The following is a 20,552-nucleotide window of genomic DNA, read 5'->3' as shown; positions in this document are numbered from 1 at the left end:
GGTTGATTTCTTTAGGATCGACTGGTTTGATCTCCTTGGTACCCAAAAGATTCTCAAGAGTCTTCTCCAGCAACACAATTTAAAAGCATCAATTCTTTGGCGCTAAGAATGGTCTAACTCTTGCATCCAGACACAACAACTGGAAAAACCATAGCTTTGACTCTACGGACATTTCTCAGCAAAGTGATGTCTCTGTTTTGTAATATGCTGTTTAGGTTTGTCAAAGCTTTTCTTACAAGGAGCAAGTATCTTTTAATTTCATAGCAGCAATCACCATCTGCAGTGATTTTGGATCCCAAGAAAATAAAATCTGTCAGTGTTTCCACTTTTCCCCCATCTATTTTACCTACTCTTATAGTAATATAGGTTTTATGTGTATGTGTGTAGTGATTAACTAATACAGGTAAAATATTTAGAACAAATATAAAATTCCTACCATTAAAGGAAATGTTTGCTTTGACCCACCTTCCCCTCTGCCAGTTAGCCCTATTTTGTTTTTTCATAGTTAAAATTTCTTAGAATATAAGCAAATGAGTAATATAAAAAATACTTATTTGTGACAATAGCATCAGTAATAAAATTTACAAAATTATCTACATGTATTACTTGAGCATATAAGTTTTACAGAAATAAGATTTCCAAGTCAGAAAAATAGAGTCTAAAAGCAGTTTCTGATTTACTCTTCTTGAGAGTTTGTTTCATTGCAGTGGTTCCTAGGGTCACTAACACTGTCACATCCAAATGAGAAAAAAAAATGGAAAAAGAAAGAGAAATGATACTAAAATCAGTCAAGCTCATAAAGTTATATCTCTATGACCATGGCAAATAGGCTGCAGATAAAAAAGGCCTGGATCAATTGTATATCCTTTGAATCTTGGCCACAGGGTTCAGATGCTATCTTGTTTTCCACCTGGAATCTAGTCTTTCTAGATTTCTTACTTCAATCAAATACTAGTTTTAAATAATCCTTTTTTTTTCTCCCTAACATTCCCAAGGCTCCTAAACTAACTATAGCTTGGCATTCTGAGAGACACCTAAGGAGAACACTGTTTTGTAAGACAGCAGTAATTAATACACTTAAATCCAAGAAATAATTTCACTCTAAATCTTTTTGTTCTTTTCCCTGAAACACACAGTGAAACACTCTCATAAAAGATCTTCCCTAATAGGTCACAGGATAATAATATCCTACTCCCTTAATATCATAATTTTCATGCAATAACATCTAGCACACACATAATAAGCCTAGGTGTATATTCCCAAAAATTTTAAAGCAAAAATGACATTTTTGGAAAGTAAATGTGTCCATTAAACACACAATGGCCATCAAGCTACACTGTGTATGTGCCGTACATGATATTTCTATACCAAATAAAATGGGAAAAAAAGAATACATTGACTACCAGCACTGCATTGTACTTCCCTGGTGACTCAGACTGTAGAGAATGCAATGCAAAAGACACAGGTTCAATCCCTGGGTCAGGAAGATTCCCTGGAGAAGGGAATGGCTACCCACTCTAGTATTCTTGCCTGGAGAATTCCATGGACAGAGGATCCTGGTGGGCTACAGCCCATGGGGTCACAAAGAGACAGACATGACTAAGTGACTAATACTTTCAACTTCTTTCGACTGCATTATGTATATTACATCTCTTAAAGATAGAGGACCATTTTAGATGTTATGTGATTTGTGTTTATATGGCAGAAAAAGATAGAGGTTAAAATCAGTATTTTGTGTATTCTAGGCTTTATGTCTCTTATCACTATTCAAAATTTAGGGACTTCCCTGACGGTCCAGTGGTTAAGACTCCAAGCTTCCAATGCAGGGGGTGCTATCTCCATCCCTGGTCTGCTGCCTGGTATGGCCAAAAGAAAAAAAAAAAGTTTGTATAAAATTTACATAATGAAATAAGGTAAACTGATTATTAGCTTGTCAAAATTTAAAAGATGAAAAACGCTAGTCCAATTTTTCATGTCTGTGAGTCTGCCTAGTGTCTGTAATTTGGAAATGATGCTTCCTTGATCAGGTCTGGGCTGGTTCTCCTGACTCAGACATCAGCATTGGATGTGAGGACCATACAGTTCTCTTTCTCATCCTGAATCCAGGTGTTCAAATGAGTAGTTTACAAGGTTAAGTTCTGAACTTATCGATTAACTTCACTTGAAGGACATCTGTGAGTCAGATTTATTTTCACTGTTGGCTTTGGAAAGGAATCCCTGTAGGAATAGCCCACCTTAGTCATTCAGTGGCTAATCTTTAAGAAAATCTGCAGGACTGATACGTCCATCAACCACAGTACTAGTATTGATACCAGAACAAGAAGACCACTGAATCTGAGGACTAATTCAGCTTGATTTATTTATGAACCATCAATCAAGGACCTGAGATAGGAGATGTGGAGTAAAGAAATAAGAAAAAAGACTTCCCTGGCACTCCAGTGGTTAACACTTTGTGCTGTCAATGCATAGGTGGAGGGTTTGATCCTTGGTGGAGGAACTAAGATCCTGCAAGCCACATGGTGAGGCCAAATAGATCAATCAATAAATACGATTTTAAAAAGTGGCTGTACCATAAGAAAAGGAAATACAAAGAAATGGAAGAAGTAGGTACACTCAATCCAAATTGAGCTTCTTAACTAAGTACTGGGACTTTCTTGGGCTGAGAGAAAAGAGATATTGAAAGGATAAGAAGTCCAATTTAAAAGGCTAACCTTTTCTCCAAAATATCAGGTAACCTGTCTTAGCCTTGGGGGAATTTAAAATTCATCTCATTCTGTTGGATTTCTCCTTTATCTCTGATATAGAGTAATTATTATTTCATCTCTAATATAAGCACTTTAAATTGTAATTTCCTTTAGCACTGATTAAGCTGTATACCACAAAATTCTTATATGCTTCATCAGTATCATTCATTTTTGAAACATTGTTCAATTTCATTTATCATTTCTTCTCTGACCCATGGGTTATTTAGAAGTGTCATGTTTAATTTGAAAATATGTGTTGTTCTCCTAGATATTTTATGGTTTTTGATTTATAAATATACCCCTTGTAGCCAGAGAACATACTCTGCATGATTTAATTATATTAAATTAATCTGATTTGCTTTATATTCTTGCATAATTTCTGTCTTGGTGAACATACTAAGTGCTCATGAAAAGAATACGTCTTTTCCAGTTGTTGGGTACAGTGTTCTATAAATAACAGTTAAGGCAAGGTGGATGGCACAGTTACTAAAACAACCTATTGATTTTGTTTGTTTGTTTAGGTGTTCTATTAGTTCCTGAGAGAGAGGTGTTAAAATCTCCAATGGCGAGTGTGAAGTTGTCTCTATAATTCTGTCAATTTCTTCATATAGTTTTGAAGCTCTGTATAAACCACTAAACAGTTATCTGTTACCTATGAGAATTTCTCTGTTAACCTCTGGAAATACTCTTCTCTTAAAGATTAGGTCATCTGATGTTAACATAATCACTCCAACCTTCTTAGGCATACTGTAAGCATGGCATACCCCTCTCTCATCCATTTGCTTTCAACTTCTCTGCATCTTTATATTTAAAGAGAAACACTTGTAGATAACAGATGTTGAATTATATTCATTTCTTTACCTATTCTGATAATCACTGACTTTCAGTTGGAGTGCTTAGTCCATAATATATAATGTACTTATTGACACAGTTGTGATTTATATATATCCTTTTGCTATCTGTTACTTCTTTTTTTTTTTTTTTTGGTTATTCCTTTTCTTCATTCTTTTGGATTAAGTATCATTAGGATTTCATTTTAATGTATCTATTGACTTTTTTTGGCTTGATCTCTTACATTATTTTTAGTGGTCGCTCTAAGGATTGCAGTAAACATTATTTTTCATTCTACTTAATGCTAATATTATACCATTTTATGTAAAACGGAGAAATTGTGCAGCCATTTTTTAAAGCTATAGTTGTCATATATATTACACATATATGAAAATATAAGCCCTGCAGGACAATGTAGTAATGTTTTCTCTAAACAGTTCTGAAAATTTCTTTAGCATTTCTTGTAGTGCTGGCCAGCTGGATATAAATTATCTTAATTTTTCTCCTTTATTTGAAAATGACTTCATTTTACATTTATTCTTAAAAGATAATTTTTTAGAATATACAATTCATTGTTTTCTTTAATAACTTTCAAGATATTGGTTCATTGCCTCCTCACTCTGATATTTTCTGAGGAGAAATTCATGCTATTGCTCCTCTGTAGGTAATGTGCTGTTTTATTTTGTCTCCTTTCAAGACTTTTTCTATCTTTAGCATTTAGTGTTTTGACTATGACGTGCCTTGGGCATGGTTTTCTTCATATTTATCCCACTTGATGCTTGCAAAACTTCATGCCCATTTAAATTTATATACGTCACCAAATGAAGACACAATGGACATTATTTCTTCAAATACATTGCTGCTCAATTCTCTGTCTTGTCTCTGTGGGACTCCAAGTACATGTATGTGAGATCTTTTGATATAGTTCCACATTTTCCTGAGGTTCTGTTTTGTTTGTTTGTTTTTTTTCTTTCCAAATTTTCTCTGTTTTTTCTCTCCATGTTCACTGATTTTCTCTCCTCCATATTATTTTTTTTTAATTTCAGATATTATATTTTTCATGTAAGTAATGTCCATTTGTTTCTTTCTATAGTTTCTATTTCTTACCCATTCATTGTGAGCATACTTCCCTTTATATTCTTGAATATTTTTATAATTGCTATTAAAAATACTTACCTGCTAACTGTAAAATATGGATTATTTCAAGATGGTCTTTCCTACTCAAAATGGGTCAAATCTTTTTGGTTCTTCATATGCAGAGTAATGTTGGATTGCGTTTTGAACACTGATATGCTGTGAAGTTAGAAGACTCTGTTTTATTCATTTAAAAAAAATAAAATTTTGTTATTTTAGCAGGAAATTTAGTTGTAGGAATTCAACTCCAAATTCTGTATCTAAAATCTCAGTTTAGTTTTGTCTCTTTATTTTTTCTGGAGGCTATCAGAAGCATGTGTGGCTCAGGAGTGAAATGATTTGGCATAGTTTATACACAGTTTATACAAAGTTTATTTCTATCACTAGTTCTCACCTTTGTTGAATCCCTCTCACTTTTAAACAGCTGTTAATTGCCTCAAATTCTGTTCTCTGATTCTTCAAAGGAAGAAGTTCCTATGCTTTCTATCAAAATTTTAGTTGCTTTATATGCAGCTAACTTTGACAAAAAGCCTTAGAAATAGAAAATCATAGGATTTATCCCTTTTTTCTCAAAAATTTTACTTCTGAAAGACTTCTGCTGTTGTTCACTTTTAGCATCATAATTTACTTTAAAAAATTGTCCAGAGTTCATAGTTCTTATTTGCAGCAGGATTAGATCCTGTAGAATATTTCTTGGTTATACCAGAAGTGGGTCACTGATTGTTATTTCTTAAAACACAAAAAACTCCAGCAATCCAAGAATATTTGAACTTTGGGGGCCAATTACCTAGTTCTCTTAATAATTATAAGTTGCCTAATTATCTTTTTCCCAGATTTCTATCAGTAAATGGAAACTAAGAAACAAAATTCCTCTGGGGCAATAGGAATGCTACACCCATGTATAAATACTCAAGGAACCAAAGAAGTTGCAAATATGCATCCTTGTTTTAATTCTAATAATGATGAACCCTTTAGAAAGATGAGAAATGAAATAGGAGAATTTACCTATTTATGGGTATTTCTCAGTTAAACTCCTTCTCATCAATCCCACCTAAATAGTTTGATAAACATTTCAAAGTCCTGTATCACAGAATATGATACAGCCTTTCTTACCTAAAGATTGGCCTGTCCAGAATATAATTAGAGCTAAGCATTCTGATTGTAGCAATATTTCTGATACTTCTGAGCCAATCATCCATAGCACCTTACTTAGCAATTTCTCTGATAATAGAAATAGCAGAATGGATGAACAAAAGAACTCACTGGAGAAAACTCGACATCACAGAAAGAAAAGGGTAGCTGGAATAAAAGGAATGATTTCAAAAATCAGATTTATGTTAGATACATGGAAGAGTAAATGTATGGACATGCATAAATGTTTAAGTCATCCCTTTCTAGAATGCTTATCAAGTACATAAAATACCCAAGACTTAATACAGAACTGGAAAAAAGTTGATATGTGTTTTGTCCAACAAAAGATAAAAAAATTAGGCAGATGATATTTGGAGTTTTGAGATAGTATATGTGTCTATGCATGTGTGTTCAGTTCAGTTCAGTTGCTCAGTTGTGTCTGACTCTTTGTGACCCCATGGACTGCAGCATTCCAGGCCTCCCTGTCCATCACCAACTCCCAGAGTTTACTCAAACTCATGTCCATTGAGTCGGTGATGCCATCCAACCATCTCATCCTCTGTCGTCCCCTTCTCTTCCCATCTTCAATCTTTCCCAGCATCAGGATCTTTTCCAATGAGTCAGTTCTTCACATCAGGTGACCAAAGTATTGGAGTTTCAGCTTCAGCATCAGTCCTTCCAGTGAATATTCAGGACTGATTTCCTTTCTGATGGACAGGTTGGATCTCCTTGCAGTCCAAGGGACACTCAAGAGTCTTCTCCAACACCACAGTTCAAAAGCATCAATTCTTCGACACTCAGCTTTCTTTATAATCCAACTCTCACATCCATACATGACTACTGGAAAAAACATAGCTTTGACTAGATGGACCTTTGTTGGCGAAGTAGTGTCTCTGCTTTTTAATATGCTGTCTCGGTTGGTCATAACTTTTCTTCCAAGGAGCAAGTGTCTTTTAATTTCATGGCTGCAGTCACAATCTGCAGTGATTTTGGAGCCCAAAAAATTAAAGCCTGTCACTGTTTCCACTGTTTCCCCATCTATTTGCTATGAACTGATGGGACCAGATGCCATGATCTTAGTTTTCTGAATGTTGAGCTTTAAGCCAACTTTTTCACTCTCCTCTTTCACTTTCATCAAAAGGCTCTTTAGTTTTTCTTCACTTTCTGCCATAAGCATCTGCATATCTGAGGTTATTGATATTTCTCCCAGCAGTCTCGATTCCAGCTTGTGCTTCATCCAGTCCAGCATTTCTCGTGATGTATTCTGCATGTAAGTTAAATAAGCAGGGTGACAATATACAGCCTTGATGTACTTCTTTCCCTATTTGGAACTAGTCTGTTGTTCCATTTCCAGTTCTAATGTTGCTTCTTCACTTGCATACAGATATCTCAGGAGGCAGGTCAGGTGGTCTGGTATTCCATCTATTGAAGAATATTTCACATTTTGTTGTGATCCACACAGTCAAAGGCTTTGGCATAGTCAATAAAGCAGAAGTCAATGTCTTTCTGGAACTTTCTTGCTTTTTCAATTATCCAATGGATGTTGGCAATTTGATCTCTGGTTCCTTTGCCTTTTCTAAACCCAGCTTGAACATCTGGAAGTTCACGGTTCACGTACTGTTGAAGCCTGGCATGGAGAATTTTGAGCATTACTTAACTAGTGTGTGAGATGAGTGCAATTGTGCGGTAGCTTGAGCATTCTTTGGCATTGCCTTTCTTTGGGATTGGAATGAAAACTGACCTATTCCAGTCCTGTGGCTACTGCTGAGTTTTCCAAATGTGCTGGTATATTGAGTGTAGCACTTTCACAGCATCATATTTTAGGATTTGATATAGCTCAACTGAAATTCCATCACCTCCACTAGCTTTCTTCATAGTCGGGCTTCCTAAGGCCCATTTGACTTCGCATTCCAGGATGTCCGACTTTAGGTGAGTGATTACACCATTGTAATTATCTGGGTCATGAAGATCTTTTTTTGTATAGTTTTTCTGTGTATTCTTGCCCCCTCTTCTTAATATCTTCTGCTTCTGTTAGGTCCATACCATTTCTGTCCTTTATTGTGCTCATCTTTGCATGAAAATTTCCCTTGGTATCTCTAATTTTCTTGAAGAGATCTCTAGTCTTTCCCATTCTGTTGTTTTCCTCTATTTCTTTGCATTGATCACTGAGGAAGGCTTTCTTTCTCTCCTTGCTATTCTTTGGAACTCTGCATTCAAGTGGGTATATCTTTCTTTTTCTTCTTTGCCTTTTGTGTCTCTTCTTTTCATAGCTGTTTGTAAGGACTCCTCAGACAACCATTTTGCCTTTTTGCATTTCTTTTTCTTGGGGATGGTCTTGATCACTGCCTCCTGTACAATGTCACGAACCTCTGTCCATAGTTTTTCAGGTACTCTATTAGATATATCAGATCTAATCCCTTGAATCTATTTCTCACTTCCACACATGCAAATACCCTTGTGTACATGTGCATAAATATTTCTCTGATTATTATTTAAGTAAAAATTCTAGCAGAAAGGGAATCTAACTAATGTCATTATTTTCTGTGACTTCTTCCATACTCATGTCATTGCAATTTATCAATCTTGCTGAGAAGCTTAAAGACTAAGGTTTAGTTTCTTACTGAATACTTTTTTCATTTTTATTATTTAATCCAATATGAATTTTTATTAGACTTACTGAATTTTGACACCAGTTTCTCTGCAATATCCTGATGAGTTTTCATCACTGTGGGGCACTGTATGTTGCTATCAGATAGTAGATGGAGCACATGTTGGTTATTAGACTTATAAATAATGCATATTCACTTACACTGTATCAGTCAACACTAAAAATTATTTCTTAAGGAAAGTAGAAATTATCATGTTAAAGAATAAGAGATATCAGGTTGACAAAGAGAGAAAGGATCTGAATTCTTGATCTCCTAAACTAAGACTTTCTGCCAAGTGCTAGAAAACTCTGGGTAAATATTTCCTTTACACTTTGATAGATAAATACCAAACTTCATATTCAAATGCTAGTCAGTTAGAGAGTTTTTCATGATAACTGTAGTAGTAGAAGACATAAGACCAAGCTACCTAATAACTTAAGTCTCTGGGTTTTATTATCTGTAAATTGAATAGAAGTGGCAAAAATGACAAGGCTCAGTGGTGGTTAGAGTTGAAGACTGATTTTTCATTTACCATCAATGAAGTATAACTCTTCCAATGGGCAATTAAGAAAAACTAATGACATAAAGACTATAAATTTCATTATATATAGTAATTCTGCCTCTAGAAATAAGCATTTCTTTGCTTAACCCAATGAAATAATTAAAAATAAGATGAGCATTAGATATATAGATGAGTATTAAGTATGGCACAAGGCCAGTTGTATTAGAGGAGACTGTATCTACTCCACTAATTCTTTTCTGTGTCTTCTGTAATGATGAAGGCATGATCACTCCATGCAGCAGGTCATCTGATAGACAAGAAATACATGGTACAAGGAAGGAGCAGGCAAGGTTGGACTGGAAACCTCTTGTGCCCCATCTCAGAGCTCTGTTCTCAGCTGCTGAGGTTTTTTATTTTTATTTTGTTTGTTTTGGAAAATGTAGGTTAAATCACTTACTATTTGAAAAACGGTGGGAAGAAATGGCAACACTGATGGATATAAAATGACGATTTATTTCCATGATTTCTTGTGCAAGATTTTGAGTATTTTCAAAATTAAGAACAGTAAGTTATGTGTTCAAAACTTGTTAGGAAATCATTTTGCCAATTCATTTTACTAAAAATACCATTTATAAGGATTCATAAAATCAGAAAACTTGTGCAATGATCTCCTGACTAACGACCAGTTAATTTTACTCCTGGAGAATAAAATTTAGTAATCAACATACACTGACTTCCGATATAGCTTAAGCTTTTCTCTAACAATCGAAGTCTGAATGGTTTACAACTCCAGGGCCATCTTCCAGATTGTATTCTATGTGAATTTCTGCCTGGATTTGTGCAATAATAAAAGACCTCCACCAACATCTGTTTTGAAGAGTTCATAGCTATTAGTTTATCTTATTATCTTTCTAGCAAAACCTGAGCATTTCAGGACTATTAAAGTCATAGCTTTAAATACATTACCAAACCATGATTTAAGGTCTGCTACAAGCCCATATATTAGAGGAGAAAGCCCAACGGGGGAATATTTGGCTCAAGTCCCCAGGTTGAGATCATGGGGGAGATCATGGTCAGAGGTGTGATACTTGCCAGAAACCTTGGAAAAATATCTCACATCCACATGTCACTCCACCCTTTACCACTAGAAAAAAATAAGGCAATACAAGGCTAATATCTTTCCACCTTTTCCAAAGTTGGGGCATTAAAAGCCATTCTTCGCAGATGAGATTGTTAAGTTTCATGTCTGAATGCACAAAGAAATGTCATAGGTCATAGGTGAACTACATCATCCTGCAACCCATTTTAACAAGTGATTTTTCATGTGGCATTCTCCTTGTACTAGACTTGACCATTATTAAACACAAAAATATCCTGGGGTATAACTGCCAAAATACCTAAAAACATATCCTTGAGGAAACTGAGTGCAGTTTTTATTATTTCCCTCCAGATCATAACTTGAAGTAGAATTCAAAATAATCATCTACTCCAAGGTAACGTAAAACTTAATTTGTTGCTGTAATTTACTGTGAGGATTTAACAACTTTTGACTAGGTTCTGGAAATTATTATTATCTTTTAAGAGGATATGTAGAGAATCAGATTAACATTACAACCATTGTTTTAAAATAAAACCTCATCACTGAATCATTCTGTCCTGCTATTTCTAATCATTATATTATTTTTAATAATATAAAAACACCTATGAACATATCACTTAACACAAAAGCTAGGATCTTAATGATAAAGTGCAATTAACCATAAGGTCTTCTCACAATGTATACATCCAGCTCTCTCTGCTGGAGTCAGCATCCTCCCAAATCTATATTTACCTTTTCTTTCATTTTTTTTTTATAGCTTTATTGAGATGTAATTAGCATAAAGTAAGCTGCATGTTTTTTCCCCCCGAGTTTTATCTAGATGCAATTGACATGTAACATTGTATAACTTGAATGTGTACAAAATAATGATTTAATATACCTATAAGTTATAAAATGATTATCATACTAAGTTTGGTTAATATCCATCACCTCAGATAATTAAAGGTTTTTTTCTTGTGATAACTTTAAGGCTGACTACTATCTTAGCAACTTTCAAACGCACAATACAGTTTTGTTATCTATAGTCACCAGGCTGTGCATTACAGCCTGAGAACATATTTATATTATAACTAGAAATTCGTATATTTTGACCATCTTCACCCATTACCCCCCCACCCCAACTTTTAGCAACTACCAATCTGTTCTCTTTTTCTATGAGTTTGATTTTTTTATTAATAGATACCACATATGAGATCATATAATATTTACCTTTAATTGTCTATTTTATTTCACTTAGCATAATGTTCTCAATTCATGTTGTCACATATGGCAAGATTTCCTTCTTGCTGAAGAATATTTGATTATATAGGTGGCTCAGATGGTAAAGAATCAGCCTCCAGTGCAGAATACCAGGTTTGATACCTAGGTCGGGAAGATTTCCTGGAGAAGAAAATGGCAACCGACGCCAGTATTCTTGCCTGGAAAATCACATGGACAGAAGAGCCTGGTGGGCTACAGTCCATGGGGTCACAAAGAGTTGGACGTGACTGAGCAACTGATACATAATGGTTAAATAATATTTCATTATATATGTAGACCATATTTTCTTTATCCATTTATCCATTGATGGACACTTAAGTTGTTTCTATATATTGACTACTGTAAATAACACTGCTGTGAACATGGGGAAGTAGATATCTCTTTATTCATAGTGACTATATTTCTTTGGATATATACCAAGAAGTAGAACTGTTGGATCATACGGTAGTTCTATTACTTTTTTGAGGCCCCTCTATACTTTTTTCCATAGTGGTTGCACCAATTTACTTTAGCACCAACATGTACAAGGGTTCCCTCTTTGCCACATCCTCACCAACATTTGTTATTTGCAGACTGTTTGATGTTAGCCATTCTGACAGGTGTGAAGTGATATCTCATTGTGGTTATGATTTGCATTTCTCTGATGAAGAGCAATACTGAGCATATTTTCATGTGCCTATTGGCCATCTGTATGTCTTCTTTGGAAAAATATCTATTCAGTTCTTCAGAAAAACTTTCAGCTGTTTTGTGTGAGTTGTATTGTCACAATTTTTAATTTTTACCCAAGGGATTGGTATAAAATGGCATTGCATTTTGGTCTTGATTTGCATTTCACTGACTTTCAGAAGGACCAAACTATTAAACATATTATCTTCTTCTTAAATATGACTTATCTCTCCAATTATTTTGAATGTATCTTAATATATTTTATTATTTTATTTGTAGAAACACATTTGTATTTTATTTCAAAACACTTGTTAGATTCTTAGATATTTGTTATCCTTGAATGCTGTTGTACATAGATATAATTCCTTTAACTCTATTTTCCATTTGCTTGTTCCTGTTATATATAGTATACATATAAAATACATATGACATATGTAATGCATATTTTATACATAAAATATAAAAATTAGATATAAATGTTTATAATTTGTATAAAATATAATTGATATGAAGTGTTAAAGAAGCCATATTTCTAAAAATTTTATGTATGTTTTATATCCAATTTCCTCATAAAAAAGCTTTAATTTACTTTTATACATTTCTGTCACTTGATTCTTGGTTTTCCAATAATTGCAACTATTAGGGCATAACATTTCTGAAAGATTCTTTTTTTCAGACCTATTTCTGAGCCTGTTAGTGCTCAGTTATTTGCTGGAAAATGATAAAGAAAAACTACTATGGCTATATTGCTGTTAATGGCTATTAATCCTTCAATATATTTTGGTGTTTTGTGCTTCTGTACATAGCACGTTGGTATATATGTATTTGGACATAAGGAAAGAGTAATCATATATGTATTTCATCAGGCATTCTTTTATTAATTCATATTCTCATTCTATTCCATAAAGATTGATTGAGTACCTCTTGAAATGTATGAAAGACACTTAAAACTTGGTGAATCAATGCTGTTTTCTCAACGGGCCTACAGAGTTTATTTCTGGGCATCAAAGCAGATTCAGAAGAGATGGCTTGTGTTTCAATAATTAGTCAAAGACATATTTACCCTATAAAGTCTAAACTCATCCATTTGAAACCAATATATATTATGAATGGAGAAGGAAATGGCTACAGTGCTTGGGGTCACAAGAATCAGACATGACTCAGTAATGAAACCAACACCACCACCATATATTATGAGTGTGACAGTGATATAGATTTTTAAAACCAAAGATAACTTAGAAATCATCTTGTTCAATTATTTTCTTTTTTTGGTTTTATGACCTGCTAAGGTTCAGATGGATTAAGAAAAATAGGCTGCCTGGGTATAATCCTAGACGCTATCATTTATTTTCTGTATTTCCTTAGACAACTGACCTGGACAGTAAGTCTCAAAGTCTCAGTGTCCTCACCGAAAAATAGAGGTGTCATTTTATCAGAACTAATACTAGTTCTGAATGGAAGGCACTAGCACTGTGCCCAGCATGGAGTCAACAAACATTCCTTACTAATATTGAGCTAAATCTTACCAGCAATACCACTACTGGAACCCACATTTTTTATTCAGCCTCTAGGGAAAAAATTGACTTTACATTTTTTTGTGAACATGAAGTAATAATCATAAGCTTCTACATCACGTCATCTGTGTCAAATTTTATTACTGTTCACCATCACATGCTTCTGCTTCTTGTGAGAGAATTATACCTCCCTGAGACATGGAAGTCAGACAGGCTCTGCCCAGTGAAATGTGAATGAACCTGAAATATATCACTTTCCACCAAAAGTCTTAAGAGAAATTGTGTAGTTTCTTCTTTTTTTCTTTTCTTTTTCCACAAGGCCAAAATAACCCAAAAGGGGCTGAGCTCTATGGATTTATAATGAAGAATTTTAGAATAAAACTTCAGCCTATCCATGATGAATACGTATTGCGATCAAGAAATAAATTATGGTTGTTGTAAGGTATTGAATTTTTCAGGGTCTTTGTTACCATGGAAATAACTTTTTTTTTTTTTTTTTACTATATAATAACCTAGGAAAAGCTGATTAATACAGGGAATTACATGTCTTTTTCCTGCATTGTCTTGCTATTTATTTCCATGGCAGCAATGTCTGCAAACCTTGCCAAATACATGGTTGAATGTTGTCAATTTTATTTGGCAATTTTATGTTTAAAGTGTTAATCTTCTTTCTGGAATCAAGGGGGAAAATATGAATGAATTCCCCTCCTCCCTCCCGGTTTCATCCCAGATGTTTGGCAACATACAGAAAGAAGAGAATGTTAATAGTTTTGAAATGAAATTAGGCTAGAATGTTAGTCTCATCAGAGAAAACTGTATAAAACAGGAGGGATAGTAATTGTCTTCCTGAGGGCAGCACCTCATTTATTTATTGAGAAGCTTCTTATTTGTCACCAAGTTTGAAGACAGGTTTATTCAGCTCAGCTCAAGCAAGTCAACTAGATAGATTCATTTTGCAATACTGGTCACATAATGACAGTCAATAAAAACATGTATTTTGAGGCTTCTGCGACACTAAGTATTATTAAATTCAAATTCAAAATAAGTAGGGTAAATATATTTTTGAAACAATTAGCTTAAAACAAGAACACTTCCAGATGTGCAAGCTGGGCTTAGAAAAGGCAGAGGAACCAGAGATCCAATTGCCAACACCTGCTGGATCATAGAGAAAGCAAAGGAATTTCAGAAAAACATCTACTTCTGCTTCATTGATTATGCTAAAGACTCTGTGTGGATTACAACAAACTGTGGAAAATTCTTAAAAGACATGGGTATACCAGACCACCTCATCTGTCTCCTGAGAAACCTGTATGCAGATCAAAAAGTAACAGTTAGAACCAGACATGGAACAACGCACTGGTTCGAAATTGGGAAATGAATATGACAAGGCTGTCGTTTTTAACTTCTTATTTAACTTCCCTGCTTATTTAACTTCTATGCAGAGTGTATCATGAGAAATGCCAGGCTGGATAAAGCACAAGCCGGAATCAAGATTATCAAAAGTAACACCCTCGTATGTGTAGATTATATCACTCTAAAGGCAGAAAGTGAAGAGGAACTAAAGAGCCTCTTGATGAAGGTGAAAGAGGAGAGTGAAAAAGCTGGCTTGAAACTCAACATTCAAAAAACTAAGGTCATGGCATTCAGTCCTGTCACTTCAAGGCAAATAGATGGGAAAAACTGGAAGCAGTGACAGATCTTACTGTCTTGGGCTCCAAAATCACTGCAGATGGTGAGCGCAGCCATGAAATTAAGACACTTGCTTCTTGGAAGGAAAGCTATGACAAACCTAGACAGCATATTAAAAAGCAGAGACATCACTTTGCCAACAGAAGTCTGTATAGTCAAAGTTATGTTTTTTCCAGTAGTCATGAACAGATGTGAGAGTTGGACTTATGTAGTATGGAGGAGCTTGGTGTGGTACAGTCCATGGGCTTGTAAAGAGTTGGACAGAACTCAGCAAGTGAACAACAACAAGAAGAACACTGAAAGATTACTTAATAGAAAATGATAATTGCCAGAAATAAGAAATTTCTTAAAATTGTCAGATGGAAGTAAGCTGTTTATCTGCTTTAATTTTTGTTTTTTTGATAAATGCATTTGAGGAGAGAAGTGATGGGGACTTCAAATATCATAGAATTGTGTTTCTCAAATTCTGTGTTTGGTATATTGCTATTAAATATCTTTCATACATATTAATACATATTTCTATTTCTTCAATATTTGATAAAATTTTAAAGAAGAGAAATTGAGTAAGTTAAAAAATTGAGAATCTCTGTTTGATTTTTGACATATAAATTGTGTGATGATATAGCAGGAGCTGCTTCAGAGAAGTGATGAGGGTAGAAGTCAGATTGGAGAGGGTTGAGAAAAGAGCAAAAAGTGATAAAATGAAGATAGAGATGGTCCATAACAACTTTTTTCCAGAAGGGAGATATGGTAGTGAATGGAAGAGGATGTCATTTAGGAAAAAGTGATTATGGGAGTTCCCTGGTGGTCCAGGGGTTAGGACTCTGTGCTTTCATTGGCAAGGGCCCAAGCTCACTCCTTGCTTGGGGAACTAAAATCCCACAAGCGACACGGTGTGGCAAAAATTTTAAAAAGAGAGAAAGTGGTTATTTGCCTTTATTTTAGTTTGTAGTAAAGAAGGATTGACACCTATTTCCAAGCCAATGGAGAAGATCAGTTGAGAAGAAGACGATAAAGAGAGGAAATGTTACATAATACCAAAACGTACTTGAGAAGAAGGGAGGGTTGGATCCACATTGTACACAGAGAAAGTCACCTTGAGTTGGAAAAATACATGGCCCTTTTATTGCAACAGGAAGGAAGAAAAAGATATGTATTCTCCCCAGAAAGCTAAAGAGGTGCCTGTTTTCTGAATTAGGGAAATAGCCAAGAGAGTGAAATTGGCAGATGCAATCAAGAAAAATTTAGTAAACACTAACAGGAGGACTTTGTTACTTCTTACATGTTTTCTTGCTGGGGGCAGGACACATGGCTAAAAGACAAAATCAGGGTTAGCTGGACTTCTGGCTTGAAAAGATGAATGAGGTACAAATCTGTTAGCAGTCATTGAGATCTAGGAACATGTGTAGATTAGAAACCAGTCTCAACTGAGGGGCAAACTTGCACAAAAACTCGCCCAGAAACACAGATCAGAATGACCACACTGCGAGCGCCACCTCACTAGAGGGAGAGAACTGTCAAAAGAAGCAGAAGGTAAAAGATGTGAATTCTTTGCTGGTGGCATTAGTACATTACATGGATCTGTGTCCACCCTCTGGTGATTTTATTGTCTTTATTAGACCATATACATTTTTGGTCCTTCATAATATTTGATGAGCCTAGTGAGAAACTATGTTTGTGAACATTTTAAAACTCCAAAATTCTGAAGTTCAGATTTTCCTTCTAGAAGTATCTGGTGTTTTGTTGGTTTGAGCCTGGTTACAGCAAAATAGCAGTCAAAAAAAATCAATTGAAATGGCTTAAAATTTAAAAAATCAATTGTTTTGGAGCACAGCTTTTAGATATTTTCAGTATTCATTTTATTATTTGATAGGAATTTGTTGAGTACCTACTATATGCAAAATACTGTTTTAAACACCTAGGACAAGTAAATGAGGGTTTCCTCAATGGCTCACCCGGTAAAGAATCTGCCTGCAATGCAAAAGACACAGGAGATGCAGGTTGGATCCCTGGGTGGGGAAGATCCCCTGGAGCAGGAAATGGCAACCCATTCCAGTATTCTTGCATGAAAAATCCCATGGACAGAGGAATCTGGCGGGCTACAGTCCAAAGGGTCACAGAGTCAGACACGACTGGGTGACTAAGCATCCAAGAAAGCACACAAGGAAACGAAGTTCTTCCAAACTGCCAGCAAAAAACAAACAAACAACAAAAAAACCCTGAGCCTTCAAGAGTCTTATGTTCTAATAAGAAGAAAAATCTAATGAGCAGTAAACATAATAAGTAAATGATAAATTAATGAGGATAATATGTTCAGAAGTAGTAGCTATTTTGCAAAGAAAGAAAGAACAATGAATGGGAGATCTGAAATGAAGATGAGCAGTTATACTGTAACTAAAATATGATTATCAGCATGCACCACATTAAGAAGGTACGAGCTGAGCAAAGACTGAGGGACTGAACCATTTAGACATTTGAGGAAACAGAGAACAGGTAGTGCAAAATGCCAGAGAGTACATGACGTGGAGCAAGAACACCAAGGTGACTGGATCAGAGGGACCAGGAAAGAGTAGACGATGACAAGGATGGTGGGATAGAGCAGTGACAGTTCATTGGCTGCTTCTTCTAAGTGTGACGGGGAGTCACCAGGGAAATTTAAACAGAGGCAGCACATGAGCTGACTTGGGCTTTATAAAGATCACTTTGTCTATTGTGTTGAAAGGGTTACTCTATCTGTGGGTGAAGGAGGAGGGCAAGGAGTCCAAAAAGAAAGCCACGCGAGGTAAGGTCAGAGAGGATGGAGGCTGAACCGAGGGGGTAGAGCACATTATGATGCTGTTTTAAAAATGAAACAGGATTTGATGACCCGTCAATGTGTATGCGAGGGGAAAAAAGCAAAGTCAAGAATAACTTCAAGATATTTGGTCTGAGCAACTAGAAAGATGAAACTGCCATCAGCTGAGATGGGAAGGCTGTGGGTGAATGTCCAAGAGAGTATGCAGATCAGGAAGTCAGCTCTAAATGATTTAAGTTTGAGATGTCAGGTAGACACTCTAGAGAGTTGCCAGGTGGAGCACATTGTCAATCTTCTACCTAATAACATAACTCATCCCATTAGTATGTGAAAGAATGACTCAGTGTGGTGTGTCTGAGCAGAATATATTACATATTTAATGATAGGTTCATATTCAAATTCTTGAGATTCTACCAAATGTGTTTTTGTTTGCATGTCCTATGATGGACTAGAAATGCCTTAGGATATCCAAAAAGCTAAGCTGGATGGAATGTAAATAGACCAGAATATCCAAAAGCTCACTTAGCCAGTTCTCTCAAAAGTGTTTGATTTTTGTCAGAAAAATTCTCCATGTTTCTTTTTTTTTTTTAATGTAATTCGGACTCTAATATTGCTCTGAAACCTCTATCATTATTTCATATCCCAAGTTTATTTGCTTTCCATATTGCAAATTTCTAAAATAATTGTTCTGTCATTTTGTGGTCAAGAAGAACATTTCAGTGTGTCATAATACAATCATAAACCAGCTAAAGACTCAGCCTACCCATATTTCCCTTTTCGTCTAAGTAGATTTAGATTATTGCTGATGAGGAGGTTAATTTCACATATTCAAGTCAACGATGATTGCCAGACAGGTTTATGGCATGGAAACGCTTACAGACCATCCATGAACCTTGACAACAGAGTGATATGAAGTATATTTGTAATATTTTCTCTTAGTTATTTTTATCTGCTAGGCTTACAGACCTGTAAATAAAAGTGGCAGATTTCCCCAAAGAATTAAATTTCAGCGTATGAGTTTATTTTATGGAGCCTCTATTCTACCTGTACAAGTACTTCAAGTGGTAATTCAGGCAAATATAAAGCAACATCCTATTTTGTTTTACTAGTGTATTTTACAACAATTCTGCAGATACACAAGCTTCAGAGATCATAAACACCCAAGGCCTTAGAAGACTTTACCTTCCGATAAAGTGCTTTTTGAAAAGTGGTGCTGCCTTCCAACCCATAAATACACTGTTACCCTTGAGGGAGCAAAGATTTATCTCTTCTCAATTTACAAGTAAATCCATTGTTAACCCACCTCACCTCTTCACCAATAAAAGGCTGATTAATGATCAACGGTCAATGAGTCCATCTGAAGTGGTTTCTACTAAGGCTAAGAAAAGAGAGGATAAGGAAACCTAGTAAATTGTGCACCATTTAATGTAGATTAAATTAAGTGAGCTATAGTATACAGTTCAGCATCAATCCTAAGGAAGGACTTGTCTGTTTTGTACTATACCTCCATGATGAGAACCAAAATGCCAGCCAATAATACTTCCTCCAATAGAACATTGTTCACTAGGCTTGGGGGTTCTGACTGTGCTTCGGTTGTCTCTTAGATAATCCTGATGAACTCCTATTTATAGTCACTTGCCCATTGTTTCCTGCATTTCCTTCCAAATAATTTTGGAGTCCATTTCATGGTTTATATGAATATAGTATTCTATGCAAAGAACAACATCAAAACATCAAAACAAACAGCACCTTATATATTTATAAAGAGGAAATGTTAAGATTAATAAACTGAAATAGGGATGGTTCTCTCAGCTAACAGAAAAGTCTCTTGATAACGGGAAGAATGGTCTCTGGAGTTAAGAGCTACATTGTAAATCCTTCACCAACTCTTCCTTAAATCACATATTCTCTGGGGTGTACAGCATAATTGCATTTTATTAAAACATATTTTTTTGGGTGTCAACCTCTTGGAAGATCCTTCATGATTCCTCTTTCTTAGAGGGTGAGCAGCCAAAGAACCACAAGGAGGCTTTTTATGTGACCCTAATCATGGTCAAGGGCTTCCCTGGTGGCTCAGTGGTAAAGAATCTGCCCGAGAAAGCCAGAGACATGGATTTGATGCCTGAGTTGGGAAGATCCCCTGGAGAAGGAAATGGCAACCCACTTCAGTACTCTTACCTGGGAAATTCTATGGGCAGAGGAGCCTAGCGGGTTACAGTCCATGGGGTCACAAAAGAGTCAGACACGACTGAGCAACTAAACAACAACAATCATGGTTAAAGGATATTATGATTTTTGAGACCCAGGGTGGATCCTAGTGAGCATTTTCCAGTGTTGTTTGAGAAAAGATGCTGAGGAATACAGCATCCTATATCTTCTTGGAGGTTTGTAAAGCATGTTAGCATTTAAGTGCTCCAAGAAGTACTGTAACTGATAATTCTATTCACTTTTGCATGGCTTATCCTTCCTCAAATATACTACATTACAGTTCTCTGTTGTGGTCAGGTTGAAATAAAATTCATTCACATGTTAGTAATGTT

The sequence above is a fragment of the Giraffa tippelskirchi genome, chromosome 8 (assembly GCF_054371585.1).
Source record: "Giraffa tippelskirchi isolate mGirTip1 chromosome 8, T2T-mGirTip1v1.2.pri, whole genome shotgun sequence".
NCBI classification, from domain to species: Eukaryota; Metazoa; Chordata; class Mammalia; order Artiodactyla; family Giraffidae; genus Giraffa; species Giraffa tippelskirchi.
Note: the sequence above shows the minus strand (reverse complement) of the source record.